Source organism: Trachemys scripta, chromosome 15 (assembly GCF_013100865.1).
Source record: "Trachemys scripta elegans isolate TJP31775 chromosome 15, CAS_Tse_1.0, whole genome shotgun sequence".
Lineage (NCBI taxonomy): Eukaryota > Metazoa > Chordata > Testudines > Emydidae > Trachemys > Trachemys scripta.
The window spans coordinates 24571320-24596463 of record NC_048312.1 but is presented as its reverse complement, the minus strand read 5'-3'; the positions used below and the strand labels follow the sequence as shown (position 1 = coordinate 24596463).

General features: G+C 40.2%; 1 protein-coding gene and 1 pseudogene across 1 annotated transcript in view; one reads left to right on the top strand and one right to left on the bottom strand.

Moving 5' to 3' along the window:
• Positions 1-25144, bottom strand: part of MED13L (mediator complex subunit 13L) — a 408072-nt gene that overhangs the window by 316842 nt on the left and 66086 nt on the right. The window lies entirely within an intron of this gene.
• On the top strand, positions 7149-7768 carry LOC117887979 (annotated as a pseudogene).

Here is a 25144-nt window from a genome sequence, read left to right as displayed (position 1 = left end):
TTTGCAGTAATAGAAATGAACAGCTGTCTGCAGTTTTGCTGAACAGCCCAGCTATTTTGCAGAATCATAGGCTCTTTGGATTTGTCACAGCTTTGAGTACAGTATTTCTATATACATACTTTAGACCAGCAAACCACACACTCCAATGACACTTACAGTATCAAAACATGAAGGAGTATTCTGTAGCAAAAATATCCATATTTTGCATGTTCCCTGCTGTTTGGATCTCAGAATGTGTTCCCTAGCACGAAACTACCTTAGGCGTTTTCACTTCCAAAACCTTTCATACTACCTGCTATTACTTTTCTTTATTTAAGCGTTTTCATGTAATCTATAACAAATATAATCAAAATTTGTGTTTAAAAGGTAACTACAATGTAACATTTCATTTTTTTCCTCAGAAAATCAAAGTCAATAAAAAACTGACAAAGAATTAAGGAATTTAAATCATACAGCTTTAAGACTCCTTACTGACGTTAGCAACACTACTGGGTACAAAGTTCTAAAACTTAAAAATACCAATGATCCAACTTAAATAATAACTGCAGCATAAACTGCTGCCAGTAAGTTCTTATCATGTCCACAACAACAAAAAATTAAAATTAATCTGTTTCTTGTTTCAATGTGCTCTTATAGTGAGGACCCAGTTAAAAACCAATTCTGTGCAAAAATGCACTGATTCATAGACTGACCAGACAGCAGTTGTCACAATACGTGCTTTAAAAAAAACACACAAAATGAGTTTGCAATACCTGTGCAAAAAAAGTTCACAGTATATGCACATGCCCCTCACATTGTTCAATGCTCAAGAGAGGTTTATTTTTTTTCCCTGAGCAGAATCCTGGATTGTGTTGTTCAAGTTCATTTAAAAAGGAAGTAATTAGACTGAACAGACAATTAACATCTCAAAGTATTTCTTGTTTTAAACATTTTCCCAAGGAGAATGCAAGTATATCACATGCTCAAGAAAATAAGCATTCGAGAGAAAGCAAGCCATAAGAGAAGATTTGTGGAAGGGTTGAAGAGTTTACATTTCTCTCCTATGTTGGTCTTATACTCTCACCCCTAAGACCTTGCATCACAAACAATATTCTTTCAGCTCAGGAAAGAATTTCCTCTGAAGACTTGCTTCTTTTAGTTGACAGGTGAGGTAACTGGTAAGATCCACAAGGAGCTGCCTTCTCTACTTTCATCCCCTCTGTTTGCAGAGCATTCTACCTTCACAGCATCCCAATCCGGGGAACAAGGACTGGTGACAGAAACAGTTTCCTGCATAACAGTGCAGGGTGTCACTCTTAGGCCACCAGATTGAACTACACAGTAAAGTTTTATCATAATTATAGTACATTACCTCATTTCTTCTAGCATTACACAGTGTTTTCTTAGCATGTTAAAACTTGCACAATCTTTCAAATACTTAAATAAATGCATGCATACTTCCTAAAAGGAAACATTTATTTTAAAACACTAACCAAAACCATTTGGAGAGGAAAGGAGAAAAACTGTTTTGATCATTTAAGGGCTGTTAATGTTAAAAAAATTAATTAATTTCCTTCACCCACAAAAAAAAAGAAAAGTTGCCATGGATGGGCATTACAAGATTAATGCTTGCTTCAGAAACTGAATGTGTGTTAATTTTACTCTCATATGATAATGGGCATGGATATTACATGTTCCTCTTCCTCAGCTGTCTTACAGGAAAATCTGTCACCATCATTCACTCTATATACAGATCTGACTGACTTCATTGTACTGAAATTAAGCTTGCCTTTAAAGGTTAGAAAGGGAACAGAAACAACCAAGAATCTATTTGCATGAATTAGGAAGAGCCTAGAGCAGATATACTCAATAGGAGGTCTGCGGGCCAAATGTGGCCCACCAAGGCTTCATGTGTGGCCCTCCAGCTCAACTTAAAAAACTGTTTATAATTAATTCACAAAAAGTGATGCGCTGCCTATCATTTGCCTATGACTTCCTTATTAAGTAACTTACTTACTGGCAGAGCTTAATTTATAATGAAAGAGGTGCCGGGGCTCAGCCCTGGTAAGCCCCAGCACAAATGAAGCTCACTGGATCTTAAGTTCCTGCAATAGCATGGTCTACGATTCAGCTAGGACACCACCAATTTTTTTCATTAATGATAGAAATGGAACCAAAAATGAAAGTGAGTGGGAGTAAACATCACAAAGTCAACAGCGAAAACTGAGCTTTTAACGCAAATTGGACAGCGGATTTTCTTTTTATTATGCCCCTCATTTAAAAGCAAAATATTTGTCTTTAATATACCAAACCACTGTATCCACCTGTAAGGTCATCAACATGAGGCGCCACTTTGAAGCAAAGCATAGTAACTTCAATGCGGCCTATCCTCCTGGCAGTGTTGCAAGACAAGACAAAACTGAAAATCCAAAGTCTTGATAGCACACTTCAAATATCATTCTTACATCAGTGACTGTACAGGAAAAAGCAATAGCTACTTCTCTTTGGATAATGTTGGCACTAGCTAAAAAGAAAAAGCCTTTCCTGGATGCTGAGCTTGTGAAGGAGTGCACGCTGGAAATGCTGGAAGAACTTTTTGCCACAGATAAAAACAAAGATGACATTGTGAACAGTATGAAGCAAGTTCCCCTTTGTCGGATTCCACAGCAGTGCGAAATCTGGAGATAATTTACGAAAATCGTTTGTCAGCACTGCCTTCCGATTTTAAAAATGCCAAATGTGTGTCTCTTGCAGTGGACAAATCAAGTGATTTAAGTGATGCTGCCCAATAATGCTGTTTGTTAGATTTTACAATGGTGAAATTTTCAGGGAAGAATTTGTGTACGAAATACCATTAGAAACCTACACCACAGGAGAGATCATTTTTGAAAAGATAAAAGGCTTTTTTGAAAAAAAATGGTATAGATCTGCATAAAGTAAACTTCCATGTTACAGACAGAGGTCCATCCATGGCAGCAATACACCCTTCATTAAATACACTTCATTGCATCATTCACCAGACCGTCCTGTGCAGTAAGCTGTCTGGGGACTTTAAAAAAACCAGTGGGTATTGTGATGAGATTAGCAAACTACATATGCTCAATTTCTAGCTTTCATCGTCATCATCATCATCCTTTTATAACTCTTCAACAAGACATTTCAGCTGAATACACTGATCTGTTGCAGCACAACAAAATTCACTGGTTAAGTAGGAGGCATGTGTTAAAGAGGGTTTGTGCACTTCAAAAAGAAACAAAAGAATTTCTTTCAAACCACAAGACCAACAAGGCTTGAGAGATCCTGGAATGTATGAATGATGTCTCCTCTATGTTACAGGTAGCTTTTCTGTGCATATTTTAAAATTTTATTAAGATGTTAAAAAAAATTGTGAACAGAGTTTGAGCATAGAAGTTTCTGGTTATCAGGGAATAACATACAGATTATCGAGGGTGCAAAGTTTGGTTTAAGATAAGGTGGCGTATTACTGGTCACTTGAATTTCCTCAGGTTGCAGTTCCAAGGCCGGGAAAGCAGTGTCGGGGATCTGTTTGAAAAAGTGTGTGCCTTTCAGTGGAATCTTTAAATCTTTCAGACAGACTTAACAGGAAAGATGTTATACTTTCCCACACTGTGTTGTTGTTACAGATGAAACTTTGCTGAAGACAATGCAAGAATTCCTAAACAATCTGATCGAAAACTTTAAAATGTGATTTGAGAATTTTAAAATTCCAAAGAATTTGCTTTTATTTGTTCATGATCTGTTTGTTGTCTCAGCCAATGGACCTGGCCCTTCTGAAGCAAAGAACATTCTTTATTCAACTGATGAAGGTGCCTTTCAATTAGAAACTGTGAGGCTCCAGAGTTTAGATGTCTTGAAGGCAAAATCCAGAGATGTGGGAATTTGTGATTTCTGGACTCAATATGTTGACCAGTTTCAGAATATCCAGAATCTAGCCATCTATCTTTTAATGACGTTTGGATCCACAGACCTCTGCAAATCTGGATTTTATATCATGAACATTATAAAAAAAACACCACGATCGCCTAACAGATGAGCATCTTCACCAGTGAATACGCCTTGCCCTGACCTCCTACAAACCACTCTTCACGAAGCCTGCCAGGATTGCCAAAAACACAAGTAATAATATTTATAAACTTTGTTAAAAGATAGAACCACTAATACTTATATTGCAAGCAAGGTCTTTATTTAGTGGCAACTGAATTTTTTTTTTAATTTTTGTCAGCCTTCTGCACAAATGGCGTCATCATAAAATTCTCAAATTGGCCCGCGGGTAGATCTAATTGAGTATCACTGGCCTAGAGCACCAAATATGGGGAAAAATAATAAATCGATGAAGATTTACACAACTTTCTCAAACTTTGGTGGAAAAAAGAATTACAGGAACAAGAAGCCAAAGGGTCAAAGTGCAAGCCCGTGAGCTTGGCGAGGGCCAGGTTGAGGTCCCATTGGGGGACCAGGTCCCAGACCGGCAGAAAGAGTCTTTCAAAGCCTTTCAGGAACCTAATCGTCATGAGAGAATACAGATCTACCCTGAACACAAGGGTGGAAGGCTGATATAGGCCGCCACCTTGATCGAACAGACGGCGAGGCCCTGCCGCTTTAAGTGAAGCAGGTAATCCAGAATGGACTAGAGAGACAACTGGGTCAGGGAGATACTCCACTTCGCTACCCAGCGGGAGAAACACTTCCACTTTGTCAGGTAAGTTACTCTGGTAGAAGGCTTTCTGCTCTCCAAGAGAACCTGCTGTACCTGACCAGAGCAGGCTTGTTCCTCTGGATTCAACCATGCAACATCCAAGCTGTGAGGCGGAGTGAGGTGAGGTTGGGACCATGCAGTCACTGGTGGCCCAGAGGAGAAGACTAATGTCCCCAGTGGGGGGCCTGGGCTTGCAGGTCTTCCTCCTTGCTGTCAAAGCCCAAGGAGGTAGAGACTTGTCTGGGGGACCAGGACGGTACCAAGGCTGCCTGTCTACCACGTTCCCATTGGCTCTCTCCGTGGACCTCCATTGAGGACCTGTACTGAAACAATGGCTCTTGGTGCCACAACTCCGGTGACCGCCGGTGGCGTTTGGCGAATCAGTGATGGTACCCCAGCAATCAACACCCCACGCTAAGAGAGCAGTGCTGCTCGGTAGACCGAGAACGGGAGCAAGAGGATTGACATCTCGGAGACCGTCCATGTGCCCATGGTGATCCATACCCATGTTCCGGAGAGCAGTGACAGGGCTCCGGAGATCAGCGTCTCACTCCTCCGGAGCGGTGCCAAGGACTGGGAGACCGACTCGGATGCTCCCAGCACCAGGGCTCTGGTGACACACCTCTGCAGGTCTGCGCCAGACCGCCAGTGATCGACAGCGGAACCCCGAGGAACACTGCCTAGATCTGGGGACCGATACTGGGAACTCTGACAGGTAAGCCAAACCACATCCAGGGGCTGGTGGAGCTGTTCAGGTGAGTGCTGGCGGGACACTCCCTGCAGCGGGGAGTGGTGCCACATTGATGGAGACCGCTGGAAGGGTCCCACGGCAGGTTTACCCCTCAAATGGGGCACCTCACTGGCCAGCATGTGCTTCACTAGAAGAGAAGTCCGTAGCAGCCTAAAAGGCCTCCGGCGTGGATGGCACTGCCAGGTGCCGACTGCCTCTGCCATTTCCTGGGGTGGCAGGCGGGTCTGGAGGTGGGCTCAACAACTCAACGGGAGCTGGAGCCTGGCCACCGTCTGGAGTGGAAGAGCTTCCCTGTGCAGATCTTTGCTCCCTCCGACTCTCTCCCTGCCTTTATGGGATGCAGGAGAACGGCTTCTCCCAGCCTTTCTTTGCTTTTTAGTCAGTACCAGGGATGGAGATGGACGCCAGTCAGAGGACGGTGCCGGCGGCGCACTTTGTACCGAGAATGTGGTGTTTGGAGCAGAATCGGATCTCATCAGCTCCGAGGCCAGTACAAGGGCAGACTCTATAAGGAGCACTCAAAGACAGGTGTCCTGCTCCTTTTTGGTCCGCAGCCTGAAGATCTTGAAAATGCGATACTTGTCACTCAGATGGATTTCCCTTAAACACTTCAGGCAGCTTCTGTGGGGATCACTGACTGGCACAGGTTTTTTTGCAGCAGTCACAAAGCTTGAAGCCCAGGGACTGGGGCATGTCCTTCCCTAGGCTAAGTCCCATACGGGACTAACTAATTCTAACTTAACACTAATGAACTATTAACTATACAACTTTTAAACAACTATATACAACAAATTCGCTACTAGGCATAGTTGAGATAGGAAAGCTTGACGAGGCAAGGAGACATTCCAGCATGGCCACTCACAGTAAGAAGGAACTGAGGGAGGGGGGGAGCCAGTGGCGCCCCTTATACTGGTGCATACACACGCCACTCCAGAGGGCGCGAGAGCCAGCCCCCTATGGATATCACTGAGGGAAAAACTTCCAGCACTGGGGCATGTGGCGAGCACACACACCTACAATGGAATGGACATGAGCAAGCACTCGAAGAAGAAGAAGAAAAAGAAGAAGAAGGGAGAGGACAAGTATAACAATTCACTAAACTAAACACCCAAGAGCAGCAGCAGCCACCTCTCACATATCTAAGCAGCCATCTCTTTCTACGTCTAAAAGAAGAAATAGCTACCATGTGTGAAGACAAACTGCTTCTCTAGGCTGTAATAATGGTTCTGGGTCTTGTGAATGCAAGTTTTGCTGGTGATGATGCTCCAACGGCAGTACCCCCATTTACTATAGGACTCCCATAGGACCATGGTATCCTGGTTGGTATAGGGCATAAAGATTCCTATGTAAGTGATGAAGCCCAGACCAAAAACAGGTATTCTTACTTTATAATATCTTATTGAAGATGGCATTTTTACACACTGAGATGACATGGGGGAAAAAATAGTATCACACCTTCTACAATGAGTTTCACGTTGTGCCTGAGGAACAGCCTATTTTGTTAACTGACGCTCCTCTGAATTCCCAGGCAGACCACGACACAATTAATGTTTGAAACTTTTAAACTCCCAGCTTTCTATGTTGCAATTCAAGCAGTACTTTGTATGCTTCAGGCTGTATTACTTGTACTGTACTGGATTCAAGAGCTGGTGTTATCTATAACTGGCCAGATTTTAAGGTATTTAGACACCTAGTGGTATTTTCAAAATTGCATTTTTGAAAATCCCAGTAAATGTTTATCTGCTTCTTTAGGGGTCTTTAATAAACCTTTAAAAAACTGTCCCAATGTGCCTATCTATGAAGATTGTCACTAAACATAGTGGCTCCTTTGTCACTACAGCTAGAAGAGAAAGCATCCACGATATCAAGGAAAAGCTATGCTACATGGCACAGGACTTTGAGAACGAAATGGCTACAGCTACCACTTCATCTTCCCTAGGAAAGAGTTACATGTCATCAGATGCACTTCACTGGTAATGAACATCCCCCCCCAAAATTCTTCCAGCTCTCTTTTATTGGTATGGGATGAAATCTGACTGAATTCACGAAACAACCTACAACAGCATAATGAAATGAGATATTGACATTATTGGCATACAGGTCTTTCTTAATGTCCTTTCTAGAGGAATTACTATGTATCTTGACATAGTGGACAAAATGAAGAAAGATTACTGCTATAAATCCCAGCAAAATGAAAATTAAAACTACTGCTCCACCAGAACTTTAATACTCTGACTTCCTTATTTACTTTCCAACAGACATGGTTCTGCAAACAAGAATATGATGAAGCTGGATCATATATAGTCCACAAATGCTTTTAACTGTGTAATAGTGAGGGGTGAAAACATTATATAAAGACATATAGTCTATACTTATTACAAGGTACTTTTCCCCAAAAATTAGTTTTTCATGGCAAAACGCAAACTTCACAGAGGCTGTGTATTTTCAGATTTTTTTTAATTACAAGACATTTATAATATTCATTAAGAATAACAATACAATTATATTTTCCTTTTCAACCAACAGACATCAGTATTTACATCATATTAATGTAATGTGGTATTCCATACATTTATATATCACCGAGAGCTCAGATACTATCATCCTAACACTAAATTAATCAAAATGCCTGACAGAAATATGGTTACTCGTCACACATGTATATATAAAAGCACATATTAGATTGGATAGTATGTATATAGTGTCATAATTTAGCATGGCACGCTACAAGATAAAAAGATGCACTCAAAAAAAAAAAAAAAAAAGATGACCCAAACAATTTGTATTGTACATCAGACAAGTATAGAAAATGAAGATAACAGACAAAGGAAGAGTTAGGGAAGGGGTAGACAAGGTTTAAAACAATTTTAAAAATATATGAATCATATTATATAGTGAGAACACTACATTTTGATTATGACATAATATATTATGGGTCTATTCACAAATATACATCTATATTTGTGTACACTATTATATATCCACATATCTAAGACATTAAAGCACAGTCACAAAATTATGACTAAGACAATACACTACAAAAATACAAACTTTTCATTCAATAGATTGCAAGTGTTCTGTATAAAAAACACTTAAATTTTGGAAATATTTAAACTTTACACACTGCTTTATGCTTCTGGAAAATGTTTACTTAAGTTGCTACTTTTCCCATTACTGTTATGATTACAGTCACTTGAAACACTTCAATATCATACACAGCAGAGTGCCAGTGCTAAAATGAACATAGCATTTAAGCTGAAGAGAAATTATAGCTGATTTAAAAACAAGTCAAAAATTTACAGAAGGACACTATTTTATTCAAGGAATAATATTAAAGAATTCTTATAAACAAAAAAATATACTAATCCAAACCAGGATATATAAAAACTAGAAGGTCTGTGTGTCTTTTCAACACAGAAATAAAGCAGTTCAGTTCATTTGTTACCTACATTCAACAACTTCTATTTTTTTTGGTGACAACACACTCTGAAAGACAAATATTTAATATTACTCTAGTGCAATAGGTACTGTTTAGTGCACTTCTGTAAAACCAACAACCTGCTGAACCAGCCAATGTTTACAACAAAAACATGCTTTTTATATCAGATAATTTGTGCTAACACTAATATTTACAGTCCAGTACACTCTGTGCTTTCTGGTACTTGCCAAAAATTCAGTACTCAAAGTATTTTCCTAACTGTTAACTTTATTTTTTCAAGATATAAGAACTGTCAGAATACTTCAATGTTCTCTTCACAAATGTTTAATAAAGACGGTCTCCACCCACCAATGATACCAGACAAAAATCTAATTTGAATATAAAATTACCAATAATATCCAAAATATTTAAATACATCAGAAAGTTTGATTATAATAATTGTAATCAATAGAAGTGACACTTCACCAGTGTAAAGCCTGCCATAACCGTGTTCTTAGTGGATTAAATGCAGGGAAGACAGATTTCACCTTCCTCGTCTAAAGGCCAGTAGTACAGGCCTCTTACCTTTACTGCGGCTACTCCATTTTATATGCTGGAATATCATCCAGAAACTCTTTACAGTATTTATACAGTATGCCAGAGCCACTGAATTAAAGAATAAGTATATCCAGCGGATCTTGCCCCTGGCTTTGTAAGGCCAGAGACCCACCTACTCTGCAAACACTATCTGGTTATCACAGCCCATACAATCCCAATTTTGGGTTTAAGGGGTATTTTCCAGGACAGACGCAAAGAGAACATGGGCACAAAATTACAGAAAAAAAGTTAAAAGCAAAAGAGAGTCACAAGGTGCCTCCTGCAAGGTGGGGTGGGTGGACAGGTCAGGTCAGCCAAAAATTAAAGATGCCTAGGCAGCAAACCAGCAACAATAGGTTCCACCCACATTGTGCCCTCTCAAATGCATGAAAGTCATTTGTCAGAGCAATCTATGAGAGTGCTTTTAAGAGGTGTAAAATGTTAAATGTTTTTGTAAATCTTATAAATGTTCCTCTAGTTTGTGCTCAAGATGACTGTGTTCTTATTTTATACCCATTACATCTTGGCCTCATAACAGTGCAATACACTATGAGGGTCATGTATCCAGGCCTGTCAAATACTTGGCAAATATTTTGTTAAGTATGAACTATCATCACATGCAGAAATATCCTCATCTAGGTAATGAGAAAGTTTAGTAAATTGCTGTGATAGGATAGCCAGCTGCAACACTGAGGAGATGCCATATTCAAAATTATACTATGTTAAATAGCAAGAAACAGCATTTAATTTCAGTGAGCAGTGCAGCAAATAATGAAAAAAACCTCCTTGCCAGCTTCATATTAGGAAACAGTAGGAAAGCAGAGCATTTTCAAGCCTGAGTGTCCAGCAGATTCCCTTGATAAAAGGGAAAAAAATGATAGTTCCTGTATTGGACAGTCTACACATTTTCTATATAAAAAAATAGGTTAAAACCTCCAGCGTCCCACTTTCATTTTTAAACATTACAAAATTATGCCTTGTAACAAAAATATTAGTAACCAAATTACAAGTACCAATGGGCCTTCATAATATAACATTTGAAAAAGCTTAAATATATTCAGCACTGCAAAGTTCAGAGTAACTAAACTCCAAAACAATATTTAGTAATCCTCAATTGATGCCTTAAATTAACATGCTAAAAGACGTGAGGGCCATATTACAGCAGTGTAAATTTAACATTACCTGATATAGACTTAATTTTGCTATAAAATAATCTGTCTAGGTAGCTGTTTTAACATTTCTTTCTCTGCTTCAATATAAATTCTACTTTCCTCTACAAACATTCTCAATGGAAAGCTCTGAGCTCAGTATTTATAATTTGCTTCCATGTTCCCACTTCCCTTAGTAGACCATCTAAATATATGAACTGAGATTGGAAAATTGCAACACAATCAAAGCACTTTTTTCCTAGAATAGCAAAGGTTAGAGTTTACAAACTGCTTTTATCAAATCAGTTACCAGTGAGAAATTGTAGGCATAATTTAATCCCATTAAAACAAAGATATGACGACAAAAAACTGCAAAGCTCAGCAATCTGAATAAAAGAGATTCTAAACTAATGTAATAATGAATCATGCAATCTTGATCAGCTTGCAGATACTTCTACATTCCCGTACTGTTTACCCAGCTAAAGCAGCATTGTGTTTCACTGAGATTTATAAAAAGCTGCCCATCCTAATAACAAATAGCCACCATAATTACTTCCTGCATCAACAACTCAGGTCTCTGGCTTTCAGTCAACTAATCATGAGTTAATTAAGCCAACTCAACTAAATTTAGGTGAAAATCTAAAACGAAAACAGCTATTTCTTCCAATATATCTTTTAAATACAATACTTCAGTGTAAGAATTTTTTCAGTTTGATTGTCTCATTTATAAGTAGTATAACTCTCCTTCAGATTTTGTATTTTCCTTTTTTTTTAAATTCAGGATTTTATTTCCAACTTCTGTTCAGTGCATTATGTTCATTATATAGTACAAGTAAAAACAAAAAGTTAACTGTACTGACTCACTAAAAGAAAACTGAATAAAAATCTTTCAAAGAGACTATAATCACAGACTTGCCAACATTTTGATTCTGAAAGGAAAACCAACTATATTCACTGATGAACTCCATATACCAGAAGTATGAATGCATGTAGTGGTGAAAGACTGAAGACTGCATTAATTATTTTCCCTTTTGATCCAACACACTCTCTCAATCAGGTATAGAGAGCAGTATTTTTTTTAAAAACTTACATTATGTATACCTGATAGGGGAGAAATCTCCCATGTCAAGTATTTTTGGCAATATCTGCCATTTGGCTATTGTTACATTCCAACATCAAAGTTTGCTTTTCTAGATTATCTTTCAGTTACAGGATAAAAATCAACTCCGAAAATTATTGTTTAGTAGCCAGAGAGAAATCAATAAAATACATCAAACAGAGGGAAATCACCCAATGGCAATGGGGCCTAGTCCCAAACTGCGCTTAAGTATAAAAATAACACTGTTTATCTGTATCTCTTGTTTTCTGAGGATATCTTTCTCAATGGCTTACTACTCGAGTCCAGGACAAAACCAGACAAGAATTCTCATACTATTAAAGATTTGACTCATCCAGAGGAGAGGAGTCAGGCACCCCTCTATTACAGGGAAATAAGACTGACAGTCAGCATTTCCAGGCTTGTTCATTTTGAAAGTGAGAAGTGGTAATTATCAGGCAGGCAAGGAATTTTTCTCCCTAATTGCCACACCTTTCTCCCACTCACCCTCCAATCCTAGTCCCCAGTAAAAGCTAATTAAAAATATCTAGTAAAGTATTTTTTGAATCTCTCCAAAATCAGAGAGGGAGATTTGAGCATGAATAATAATTAAATTTTATTCAGATTTTCAGACAAAAAATTTTTTTTCCTTCAAAGATGCTCACCTCAGTCAATTCTTCTTAGAAACAAAACATCTCAAGAAATAACTAACAGGCAGTAGTATGGTCCAGTGAAAAGAGTACAATGTGGGACACAGAAATGTTGAGTACTATTCCCATCTCTGTGACTGACCTGCTGTGTGACCTTGGACAAGTTTTTCACTTCTCTATGCCTTAGTTTCTCTTCCTATCCTATGTCTTGTCTATTCAGATTATAAACTCTTCTGGGCAGAGGCTCTCTCCTTTTAGGTGTTTGTACAGAGTCTAACATCATGAAGCCCAAATCTCAGTCAAGAGCTCTAGACATCATCATAACAAAAATTAACGAAATAGTAATCTGAAACGGGCAAAATGAAGACTAGCATGCCTTAAGGTAAAGACAGCAACAACACACAGTTTTAGATTTTTAATCTGTTTGGAATGTTTGTTTGAAATTTCCACCTTATGAATTTTTTAAAATGTATCTTAATCCTTTTTCACACTCCTGAGGAAGACTCTCCACCAGACCGCTTAAACCAACCCTATATAGCAGAATATATCAAAATATTAATTACAAATTACATGAAAAGACAAGATCCCTTCCCCGAAAAACTTACAATCTAACTCAGAGAAAAACAATACATGACATGAAAGTTTAAAGGCAGGAAGGCTTGGAGAGGAAAGCAACACAGGAGAGCTTCACAATAGAGCCCTGTAGTGGGACTGGGATCCCGCAGGTCCCGCTAATCATAATAGTGGAGCAGGTAAAATATACTTTGTTGTGGGCTGTACTAGGTGGGGAAAAAAAACAGACTGCGGTAATTTGCAGAAAAACACTAATTCTCTTGTCAGTTTGTCATAAATAGAATTTCAGCAATGTAAAGCAAGATTTCTTTTTTTAAATAAAGGTTTTAATACTTACATTTCAGCAAGAGATAGACACAGATCTGATGACTATTATAACAGAAGTTAAAGTATTTTTTTTTCCTGGTATAAGCAACTTTTTATTATTATTTATTTATTTGTTTGTTTAGTCGTAAAAGTTGTGTCTGAATTCCATTCTATACTGACAGTTTTTTTTTGTTTTTAGTAGCATGAGGGAACCTGTCTCTCTTGCGGGATGTGCAGGTCTAAGGTTTTTGTGGGTGAAAACAGGATAAAAATGCAAGAAACAATGCAGGAACCAGTGGGAGTGGGTATTGCAGGGTGGGATGGAAGTGGGATTAAAAAAATCAGTCCTGCGCAGGGCTCAACTTCTCTCTTTAAATATTACTTGTGATTTGATGAAGAGAGTGGCTATTTAATTGAATAGGTTGAATTTTTTCCTAAACTATTTGAGTGTGCAATGTGTACTACAAACAAAATAGATATTTTATTCCATGTGTAGCTACTACACAAGCAAAAACACTAATAATTTATATTCCAAAGATTTAAAAATTAGATTAATTTTATTTCCTAATAAAAGCACAAGTGGATACTTGTGTCAAAGAAAATTAGATGCCTGCCAAAAGCAAAAATAGTTTTATATATATATACACACACACACACACACACACGGAAGTGAAAATGTTATCCAAATAATGCAATTTCATCTTACCATTTAATCTGTTACCCATGTTGCTGAAAGTAGACAGTAATTAATTCAGGACTTCCAGGTAGAAGATCCAAAGCTCAATGAAAGTTATCTGCCAATCTGAATCTACGGTGAACATTCATGGCCTTCACATTAAGACATTTTCATTCAAGCAACCTCTAGCTAATCATTTCAGTATAACTGTACTGTGTTGCACTAGCAATTTATAATGTATGTTAGGCTGAATGACCTTGGCTGTCCTATGTGGTAATAGTAAATTTCTATACGAGCACTTTTCATGAATACTGTCAAACTTTATTTTGCACCAACAAAAAGGTATCATTCCATCTTCCATGACCATTTACGGTAAAACTGAAGACTCAATTAATGCTTGTGATTTTGGATAACTTTTTTTACTCAACTTCATTACAAAAACATAATTACAGACAGACAATCTAATAGCTACATCAAACATATCTTTAGAAAACAAAAACCAAAAAGAATTGTTTTAAAATACAATTCTGCTATTACAAGAGATCAAAGCCAAATATGGACCAGATATCACTTGACAGTTTTATTCTAATAATTTAAAATACACCTCTACCCCGATATAATGCAAATTCGGACATAACGCGGTAAAATAGCGCTCTGGGGTACCGGGCTGCTTTACCACGTTATATCCGAATTCATGTTACCGCAAGCGGTTCCTCTGCACCCCCCTGTTACTTGCTGTGGCCCTCCCCAGGCCTCCCCCGCCCCAGCTCACCTGCGCTCCGCCTCCTCCCACGAGCGGGTCGCAGCTCCTCTTCTCCCCCCCTCCCTCCCAGGCTTGCCGCACCAATCAGCCTTTTTGCATGGTAAGCCTAGGAGGGAGGAGAAGCAGAGCTGAGCGGCGTGCTTGTGGGAGGAGGAGGCAGAGCGGAGGTGAGCTGGGGTGGGGAGCAGTTCCTCTGCGAAAGTAATGGGGGGGGGTGCAGAGGAATCACTCCCCGCTCCAGCTCATCTCCACCTCCTCCCCTGAGCACACTGCCACCGCTCCGCTCCTCCTTCCCCTCCAGGCTTGCCGGGCCAAACAGCTGATTGGCATGGCAAGCCTGGGGGGAGGGAAGGAGGGAGAAGCTGGGGCGGGGAGCGGTAAAAGCGGTTCCTCTCCCTATCCCAATGTAACGTGGTCTCACTTATAACACAGTGAGATTTTTTGGCTCCCAAGGACCACGTTATATCAGGGTAGAGGTGTAAATTACTAGCAATCATTTAAAAACACAAATTTACAGAGTAATATTTTGTTTACATTTTAAAAACGGTACACACTGCATAACATTACTGCAATCCTCTACAACAAAATGATTAAATAGGGAAATTATAAATGGCATAACTATTACTGAATAACGTTATGAACCTAGATTTGGAGTTCATAGAGCCTAAGTGTCACTTGTAGAGAACAGATAACCTCTCTCTGCTCTAATTCCGTGAGAGCCTATGGATATAAAACAATTATGCCTCTTCTATCTCCAGGCTTCAAGTCTTGTATACCTTGCAGAAAGCTTGGCTTCTAACTCCATATCAAATTACATCCATATTTCTCCAGCTCTTCTACTTGCACACAAACACGGCACCACACCCTTTGCAAAAACGTCAGACTATGAAAAAGAAGGTTACTTACTGTAACTGGAGGTTCTTTGAGATGTGTGATCCCTATTTGGATTCCAGACATGGGGTAAGCATGTGTGCCTTGTGCTGGAACTATTTGGTAGTCTCCATTGACCTGCGCGTGTTAGCTGCGTGGTGCGTCCAAAGTTTTAAGAGGCTGTGCAGGTCAACGCTACTCCAAGTCCCTCTTACAGGCAAGCAAAGGAGCCTGCAGCAGAGGGGATCAAGGGCCGGTATTGGAATCCAAATAGGGACCACACATCTTGAAGAACCTCCAGTTACAATAAATAACCTTTTCTTCTTCGAGTGATGGTCCCTTTATGGATTCCAGACATGGTCTGCACAGCGAGCAGTATTCAGTGTGGACATGGGCACACGGGCTCATTAGAAGTTAGACTCTGTAGGATGGTGCAGTCAACCGCCGCATCTGTCAACTGCTGGGGCGAGGCATAGTGGGAAGTTAAATTGTGGAGAGAGGACTACGTGGCCGCTCTACAAGTGTCCTGTCACAGTACGCCTGTGAGGAAGACTGAAGTGATGGCATGCGTCCACATGGAATGGGCCATGACTCCAGGAGGTGGAGAGACATGAGAAAGAGCATAGCATTCCATGATGCAATGGGAGATCTGTTTACAGAGACGCTATGAGGAGAGGGTGCAACCCCAGCAGCACTCCACAATGGTGAGGAAGAGTCTGAGTGAGGCCCGGAAGGCGCAGGTGCACTGGAGATAGAAGGCCAGCACATGGTGGACATCATGGGAATGTAATGTGCGCGTCCTCGGAGAGATGTATGGTTGGAGGTAGAAAACTGGAAGGTAGATAGATTGGTTAAGATGAAACAGAGAGGAGAAATTGAGGGTGGAGTCACAGAGAGACTGTCTTTGTGGAAGACAGTAAAGGGCAGGTCGGAGCTGCCAGCTCGCTAACCCACCTCACCGAGTTGATAGCCACCAAGGAGATAACCTTCATAGAGAGGTGAGCAACAGAGCAGGGCACAAGGGGCTTGAAGGGTGGCTTAGTGAGGGAAGAGAGGACGAGGTTCAGGTCCCAAAAGGGGGCAGGCTTCCAGACTGATGGGACTGCATTGAGGAGAACACAAAGGAAGCGGACTGTGGTCAGGTGACTGAAGGTGGAGAAACCATCTACAGGAGGGAGGAAGGCATTGGATGCTGCTAGATGCCCATTTCTTCATCCATGTCTTAAGGCCCGGCAGCTTAAGCTAGAGAAGGTGGTCAAGGAGAGCAGGAATGGAGATAAGAGTCCAGGGGGTAGTGATGGCCATGTGCCCAAGCTGTGAAGTATCACCATTCTGCATGGTAGCAGGCCCTGGTAGATGGACGCCTGCTGTTTGTAAGGATGTCACACACTGGCAAAGAGCATGTCCTGTCTACGCATAAGCCCCATCCAGGCTGTGAGGTTCAGGTTGCAGTGCTGGAGACAGCCATGCGCTTGCGTGAGGAGATCCAGGAAGGTGGGGAGGCGGAGCGGGGGGCAGGCAGAGAGGTGAAGGAGTTTGATGAACCAGTACTGGAGGAGCCAAAAGGGAGCTACAAGTATAATCATAGCTCAGTCCCGCTGCACCTTGCAGAGCACTTGTGGGAATAGCAGGATGGGTGGGAAAACAGCAGAGATTGGTGATCCAAGATAAAGTAAGTGTGTCGCCCTGAGAGCCCACCCCGCTGGCTCCTCTTGAGCAGAAGCAGGACAGTTTGTGGTTTGCAGCACTCTCAAAGAGGTCCCAATGTGGCATGCCCCACTGGTGAAAGACCGAGCAGAGGATAGGGTAGTGCAGCTCCCATTCATGGTTGGCATAGAAGAAGAGACTGAGCGTGTCCGCTAGGCAGTTGTTGATACATGGCATGAAGGGTGACTCCGTACCTGAGGCACCAATTCCAGAGGTGTATATATACACACACACAATTGCTGTCATATTGTTGGAGAGCTGCTGAATGTGTCAAAATCTGATAAGGTACAGGAATGCCTGGTAAACAAGGCGAGCAGCCCATAGTTCCCCGATGTTGATATGCATCTGATCCTCTGGGCAACCAGAGGCCCTCCGCTGTGTGCCTCTTCAAATGGGAGCCCAACCCACGAGCGAGGCATCCGTGGTGAAAGTGGTATGAGGTGTTGGCCAGGACCAAGGATGGGTTGCACCACCACATGAGGAAAGCCAGAACGGAGGTGGGGAGCACGACCAGGTTGCCCAGGTGGCCCAACTGCAGGTTGTAGACCAACAGGAACCACAGTTAGAGGCAGCGCATACACAGGTGGGCATACAGTGTGGTCAGGGTGCAGGCTGCCATGTGGTTAAGGAGGGAGAGGCACTGCTGGATGCGTGTACACAAATGGCAACGTAATTGCAACGATGTGGGCTTCACAGACAACTGAGGCAGCGTTGGTGCTCATTGCTCACACAGGAGTGTGGACACGAAGCACAGTTTTTGAAGCCGGCTTGCCAGGGCATAGTCCCTGGGACAGGGGGAGTGTCCTGCAAGGGGGGAAAAGTCCACCAGGGAGATCTAGCTAAATAAAAAACGGTAGACAACTAGAAAAACTATTTACAGAAGTTCAGAAAAAAGGACAAAGATTCTCTTAGCGGGCTAAGAACAAGGAGGAGGAAGGGTTCCAAGTCTGTCCATGTGGCGATAAGAGGGAATTAGAGAGGCATTGACCCACACAGCCTCTTAAAACCTCAAACGTATCACGTAACCAACACACGTGCAGGCCAATGGACACTACTACATACAGTTGTGGCACATGGCGCGCATGCGCTCCCCATGTCTGGAATCCATATAGAGACCATTACTCAAAGAAGAACTACCCAAAACTGCCCTCAAAAAAGAGAAACAACAGTGAATTAGGAGAACTGAAATTAAAGCAGTCTAAACGGCCACTTTCTCCAAGAGTTGAAAACAAGGGTAATTCTACAAAATATGACAATGTCTCCAGCATTAGAGAATCTATTAATTTAGCTCTGTATAGCTAGTGTAGAAAAAAATCTAACCTATATGAATAACTTTATTTTCAAAATGGCTTAAATAAAAAATGGACTAAAAATCAAACAAACATTCTTACAGTAAATGAACTGTAATAAATGAATCAGTGTGATATTTTTCATTTTGAAGGGTTATTAAAATGTTGCATTTAGCTAGTTTACACTCCCTTGCTGTTTATCGACATTGTTTTGGTAAGAATCACCAACCACAATCTTAAATCCATTTTTTTCACTCTCTTTTAACCAGGAACAATTGCTTTGTAATATATGTTTTCTGTATTTCTTGCTATTGCTCATGGTTCCCTTCACCACAGATTTTCATAATCAACATCTGTTTTAGTATACAAAACAATTATTTATGTCAGTTTTACACAGCTGGTTAATCTTATCTAAAAAATTAATGTTGATTCATGGAGCGGAAGGCTACAATGGACCATCTAGTCTGAGCTCCTGTATATATAGAGTTCCGTGTTTTCAGTTTTTACCAATTTTCACTGATAAATTACCAGTGTTATTTTTTTGTTAAGGAAGTTCAGTTTTTACGGTTTTACACCCATTTATAAATCCAATCAATATTTTTTCAGGTACTTGTTTTTGTTAAAAAAACTAATGTTTTACACAATTGTTGTGTCCTGCGGCTCTGAGATTAAAGCAGTTCCGCAGTGTAAAACACAGAACACACACAGTGGAGGTCAGAAAAATCAAACAACTTTAATATTGCGTTATGATTGGCTCCCAAGGAGACGCTGCCCACCTATTTCTTTATGTCCATTTAGTGCAGCACGGAATTTAAACAATCAATCCTCCACAGATAAAGTAAAAAGGTAAACATGAGGTGAAAACACAAATCTACACCTGAATGCCAACAAGAAAATCAGTGCTTAGAAATTTTCAAGTAAAGTAAAGATGGGAGTGAAGAGGATGCATTGCACTGCAAGTACTGCAGCACTGAGGTCAGTGCTCCTGCTGACAGAATAAAAGAGCACATTGAAAACAAGCGACACGAGAAGCTTAAAGAAGAAAGTGAGCTTTCATATAAACAGTCAACATCAGAAGCTTTCACCAGGGCTTTAATGAAAGAGGACACAGCACGATTGTGTCAATGAATTTGTGCATGCTATTTGTTTTGCCACACAACTGCTGTTAATTGAAGAGGGGCCTATTGGTGACTGTGTGACAATACCGTACAGCAGCAAAAACCCTTCCTAATGTAGACGACCTCACTCACAAGTATCTGAAAGAAAATGATGATGCTTCTGTTCCATCAGTTTAGATACTAATTGATGGAAATGTACTGTCTACTATGATTTTTGACAAGTTTCCAGATGCTTTGGATCATCTGGTTATTGGCCTTTTGTTTTTGTTTTTTAATTTCAAAGCGAATAAACCAGCATTGTCTTCTGCTGTTGTGACATTTATCCCCTCTGCTGACCCCCATTTTGTCGACACGGCAATAATGGACATATTTGAGATGTACCAACTAACTTGGGAAAAATGGCCACAACTAACACAGATTCTGCTTCCTACATTGCTAAACTCAATCAGAAACCGAATCTGCTGTGTATTACCTGTTCTGCGCATCTGATTAACAATGTGCTGTCAGCAGCTACTACTACAGAAGAAATGAAAGATGTGAAATCTTGTATCTTGCATCATTGGAGTCGGGGCCATTTTCAAGCATGCAAACAAGTTGAAGGCTTTGTTTTACGCAGTGCAAGACGAGTGTAGAGCTGACTGTGGATTACCTACCCACATTGTGCCACATCTGTGGATGAGTTTGTACTTCGCTGCCTGTCCAGTAAATAATGTGTAGCCTGTTCTAATGAAATGAGTCTTCTAGATCATCCAGAGTCTGTGGGTTCTAAAACAGAAACTCTGAAGAGACTGGCAAATAACCCAAATGACCACCAGATTCTGTGCACCAAGGTAATATTTATTTTTAACACTGATGTTTTCGCTGATTACTGCCAACATGTTTGCCAATACAGATGTTTACCAGATCCTGACAACCAAAATCTCAACTGAATTGAGCACAAAAGCTGCAGGAGAAACATACAGCGAAAAAACCCAGATTTTTTGGAAATCCTTCCGACCCTGGAACACAACACCAAAAAAGTGTTCAAAACCTTCAACACAATGCTCGGTGAGAAATGGGAAACAACCATGGCCAGTAATCTGAACCCCAAAGTGTTTAGTGCTGAAGATTCTTTTTGGAATGTCATCTAGGTGTTGCACCTCTTCCTTAAGGTGAATTTTGTGGCAAACTACGACCGTTATACCACAGTGTTTCAATCGTTTGTCACTAAAAATGAAATTTCAAATCTGAAAGGGGAATTTACTACTTACATAAACATGCCTAGCCCTGACAATGTGAAACTGGACATACTGGCTTTTTGGAAGAGTCATCAAGACACACTTCCCAACTTCAGCAAAGTTGCACAGCAAGCTTTGAGTTTACTCCCTGGATCTATTGATGCAGAGTGCTTATTTTCAAAGTTGGACTACCTCCAAGACAGCAAGAGGCTCAACATGAGTGAGGATTCTTTAAAATTATGCGAGCGTAGGCAAACCAGGATTTCTGGAAAAACTACTTGCTCTGAGAGAAAGAAAAAATACCTTTTGTACATAAAACAAAAAGTTTCAATTATACTGTAGTAAAATGTGCATATTATGAAAGGCTTTTTTGTTTTTCATTTTCCCCTGATTTTTTCCCAAATTTTTTTTAACTATTTTAACCTGATGTCATTCCAGTTTTAATATTTAGAAAATAAATACCGAAAATTTCCCAGAAATTTTTTTTAACAAATAAAAACTAGAAACACAGAACACTATGTATGTTACAGGCCATTAAAATTTCACCCAGCTACCCAAACACAAATTATTGGGTTCAATACAGGGGTAAGGCATATCTTCCAGAAAGGCAACCAGTCTTGCTTTGAAGATATCAAGAGATGGAGAATCCACCAGTTGGTAATTAAGTACAATGATTAATCAACCTCACTGTTAAAAAAATTCTGTTTAATTCTATTTGAATTTGTCTGGCTTCAGCTTCCAGTCAGGACAAATGCAAAGTATTCCACTTAGGAAGGAATAATCTGTTGCACGCAGAGTCACAAAGAGGAGGCTGCAGTTCCTGGAGTGAAAGGGATCCACAGGACAAGAGGATGATGAGAAAGACAGTCCCAAGGGAGGGAGCAGCACCTAGCAAAGCTAATCCCCAGAACGCCCACGAGGAGGCACCACCAGTGGTGAGTGAACCCTGTCAGACCCACAGTTGAAATGATTACTTCCCTTTTGAAAAGGCATAATTCAAAGGAATACTCCTGTCCTACCACTGAAGTGAACAGGACAGTACCTTGGTTGAAGTTCTCCTTATTCTGCCTCAACCCACATATACTATAGTGCTAATCACAGGACTGCTACCAGAGCTCAGTCAGAGTAGGGACCACCAATCAAGAGGAACAGATGGTATTCATGCACACCGTCATCCTGAATGTAGGAGAGAAGCTATTCCCCCTTCTAACAGGAGAAACCGCATATGATGAAGGGAATACATATTTCCCATCTACTTGCCCTAAAGGACAGAAGACATTCTAGGCCCATACATCAGACAGGAATGTTGCAAAGTATTACATGGAATGTGTTAGTAGACAGAACAAAGGACCAGGAACCTGGAGATATGGCTTCTACACCTTGACCTGCTACTGACTCACTAATCTTAAACAAGTAGCATCATATGCCCTTCAGTTCCTCCATTTGTAAAATGGAAGCAATGATTCCTATTTACCTCTTTTTTGGAAAGAGTGTTGAAGAATTAATGTCTGTAAAGTGCTTTGAGAATTTCAAATGAAAGGTGTAACAGAACTGTAAAACATTATTATTTTATGATACAGTGTTTATGGACTTGGCTGATAGAAGGTACAACAAAATGTGACAACGTACATTTTAAAGGAAAATTGAGCAAATGTCAAGCAACAAACCAACTTATTAATAAAGTACAAATATTTTGTTCATACAAATCACAAAAATAAAAAGGATTTACATTTCTAAGAATTAATGTTTGAAAGGAAAGGACTGTTGATGTTACCATAGCAGGATTTCATAAAAAGGCTCCTGATACGTTTTTGTTACAATATTCTTCTGTATTTTAAAAATTGTCCCCAAACAAATGACTGAAGTGCTCTTTCAATAGAAAGATGTTTGCAATAATTCTTCCATTTATAATTCACTGCTTTAATTATAAAAATCAAAACAATTTTGTTGCATGATTGACTATAGACTCTAGGGTATTATCTCACCACAATACCCTAGCAACTGTCTGTTGTTAATTTCAAATTGAACTGAAGAAAAAAAAATATACTAAAACTAATTGTATGCATACTGCAAAACCCCTTGGTTTGCCCTGTATGGGCTTCAAGAGAATCAGGTTTCTTACCAACCTTAGGAAAATGCTGTAAGTTATTCACATAAAAAGCTCTGCAATTGCAAAGTATTATTTGAGTAAAAGTGAGTATTTCAGCCCAATCGTATTACTTCGTACTTAAAATATCACCATCTGGAACTGAATGTGAAGGGCAACATTTTTATCTAAGAACAGGCTCATGTTTGTTCTGCTTCCTCAGGCTACTGGAAACAGACAGACAGCTCCATTTTCTCCTCACACATTATGACTGACTGGATTTTAGGAAGGTTGGCTTTGTCTTCCCCCCAGCCCATCTCCAAAGAGGGATCCAAATGGCTTCTTCCAGAAACGGGAAAGAAAGTGTATCCTTCGGTGCCTCTCAAAAAGAGCAACACTGCTCTTCCCATTCTACCAGCTATGCATGTATCAGACACAGCATGAAACACTCATGACTAATATTCCCCTTTCTCTGACTGACAGTAGTCATAATAAATGGAGTGCTGATCAACAGGAATCAGCAATGTAGGATCGTTACTCCCATATTGCTGGCTCGGCTACTCGGGGGAAGTGACAATGATCCATATTAGATATACTAGATCAATTCAAACCCTGTAATTAGCCATTCAGTAACATGACTTGCCACTAACAAGTGGGCAAATGCATATTTAGAGCCCTCAGCAACTGAAAAATAAAAATGCTTACTCCAAAAAAATGTTTTTGTTTACTTCATCAAAAAAAAGGCAGTAAAATCAGTAATCTCATTTTAATATAATTAGGTCTCAAGGCAGGCACTAGAACTACCAACTTCATAATGCCCCCTTTGCTCTTAAAACAATAGAGCTTTAGATAGAGCCCTACCAAATTCACAGCCATGAAAAACACATCACAGGCTCCCCCCCCCCATGAAATCTGGTCTTTTGTGTGCTTTTACTCTATACAATACAGATTTCACAGGGGAGACCAGCGTTTCTCAAATTGGGGATTCTGACCCAAAAAGGAGTTGCAAGGGGGGGCCATAAGGTTATTTTAGAGGGGTCACAGAATTGCCACCCTTACTTCTGTGCTGCCTTCAGAGCTGGACAGCTGAAGAGTGGCAGCTGCTGACTGAGGGCCCAGCTCTGCAGGCAGCATCACAGTAGTAAGGGTAGCAATACCATACCAGATCTTTACTTCTGGGCAGCTCTGCCTTCAAAGCTGGGCTCCCGGCCAGCAGTCACCGCTCTCCAGCTCGGAAGACAGCACTGCTGCCAGCAGCAGCACAGAAGTAAGGGTAGCAGTATCACAAACCCCCCAGCTACAATAACCTTGCAATACCCACACACGCATACACAACTCCTTGTTGGGTCAGGACCCTTACAATTACAACACTGTGAAATTTCAGATTTAAATAGCTGAAATCATGAAATTTACAATTTTAAAAATCCTATGACTGTGAAATTGACCAAAATGTCCCATGAATTTGGTAGCTATAGCTATAGACCTATTCAATTAATTTAGCTTAACCACCAATAACGTATAGTGCTGCAGCTTTACTATGAAGGTGCCATAAAATATACTATTGATACTTTTCAGGAAACTACAAAAATCATCCTTACTATAAATATGGTTTCTTCTAATTAGTATCATCTCCTTTTTCCAAACACCAAGGTTGTGTAGGTACAAGGTTATGAGCAGGTTCCATCCATGTCTGTTTTGAGCTACCATTTGAGCCTGTTTAGAGATTGTCTGGATAGTTTTATATACGTTGTTATATTATTGTCTCCTTGGACATCCACAGCCTCTCTCACTGTGCCTCCTCTTCCACAGAGAACAATTATAAGCAGTCAGTATGAGGTCATTCTAGCAACATGGCCAAACCATCATAGTTGGAACCTTCTAATGACTGTAATCACAAACTGCACACTCAGTCTTCCATAGAAGTTGTCAATACTTAGTCTATCCAGTTCTTGCTTGCAGGTTTTGCTCCAGATGTTTTGTCATCCAAATCATGTCAGTACCCATGTTTCACAACTGTGAAGTGATGTGGGTACAATGAGCGTTGTACCTCAGAATGGATAAAAGTGTTTTTACTCAACTCATTTAAATAAGACTGACCAACCTGAAGACTTGATCTGGCACCACCATTCCTTGCTCTAAATGAGCCCACAAACTCCAATTACTATCTTAAAATATGGAAGCAT